The 1,172-nt window shown below is 46.0% G+C and overlaps 1 pseudogene; it reads left to right on the top strand.

Annotated features, from left to right (window-relative positions):
• The first annotated feature begins 138 nt into the window (after nt 1–138).
• LOC117800294 lies at nt 139–1,062 on the top strand (annotated as a pseudogene).
• The last annotated feature ends 110 nt before the right edge of the window (nt 1,063–1,172 follow it).

The following is a 1,172-nucleotide window of genomic DNA, read 5'->3' as shown; positions in this document are numbered from 1 at the left end:
ATTATTTGCATGTTCCAAGAAGACAGAGTGTAAGATATGCCAAAATCTCCTAGTGTCTTCACAAAGAATATGTCAAGAAAATCTGTGTTTTCTTCTGTCTGTGAATAGGAGGTGTGATCCTGAAAGGTCTCCCCAGGCATGACTTCTTTAAACCACACAGCTGTCAGCCACACAGTCTTCTGCCTATTGGGCATCCCTGGCCTTGAGGACCAACACATGTGGATTTCCATGCCCTTCTGCATTTCCTATGTCATCACCCTGCTTGGGAACAGCCTGCTCGTCTGCATTATCCTCACCAAGCGCAGCCTCTATGAACCCATGTACCTCTTCCTCTGCATGCTGGCCACGGCAGATGTTGTCCTCTCCTCCTGCATAGTTCCCCAGGCCTTGGCCATCTTCTGGTTCCGTGCTGGGGAGACCTCCCTGGATCGCTGCATCACTCAGGTTTTTTTCTACTCTTCCACCTTCATCTCTGAGTCAGGGGTCTTGCTGATGATGGCGTTTGACCANGGCGTTTGACCGCTACATTGCCATATGCTACCCACTGAGATACACCACTATTCTTACACGTGCTCTGATCGGGAAAGCTGGGCTGACCATCTTCCTGAGAAGTTATTGTACAATTTTCCCCATAATATTTCTTTTGAAAAGGTTGACTTTCTGCCAAAATAATATTATCCCACACACCTTTTGTGAACACATTGGTTTGGCCAAATATGCTTGTAATGACATTCGAGTGAACATCTGGTATGGACTTTTTGTCATCATGTCGACAGTGGTCTTAGACGTCCTGTTCATTTTTGTTTCCTATGTGCTGATTCTCCGTGCTGTCTTCCACATGCCTTCCCGAGAGGCTCGCGCAAAGCTCTTAACACATGTGGCTCCCATGTCTGCATCATCGTCCTCTTTTATGGGCCTGCAATCTTCACAAGTCTTACTCAGTGGTTTGGATGCCACATTCCACCTCATATCCACATCTTATTGGCTAATGTCTGCATTCTGGTTCCACCTATGATGAATCCCATCATTTATGGGATTAAGACCAAGCAAATCCGGGAGCAGGTGGCTTATGTATTTTTTCCAAACCAGAAAAAACCTTGGCAGAGAAGAAGATTTTCCAGCATCTCTAGCTATCAATGAAAGTGTAGTGAAATTTGTGCATGGCGTGGGTC

Source organism: Ailuropoda melanoleuca, unplaced genomic scaffold (assembly GCF_002007445.2).
Source record: "Ailuropoda melanoleuca isolate Jingjing unplaced genomic scaffold, ASM200744v2 unplaced-scaffold67685, whole genome shotgun sequence".
NCBI lineage: Eukaryota > Metazoa > Chordata > Mammalia > Carnivora > Ursidae > Ailuropoda > Ailuropoda melanoleuca.
Note: the sequence above shows the minus strand (reverse complement) of the source record. Positions and strands in the feature narration are given on the sequence as shown.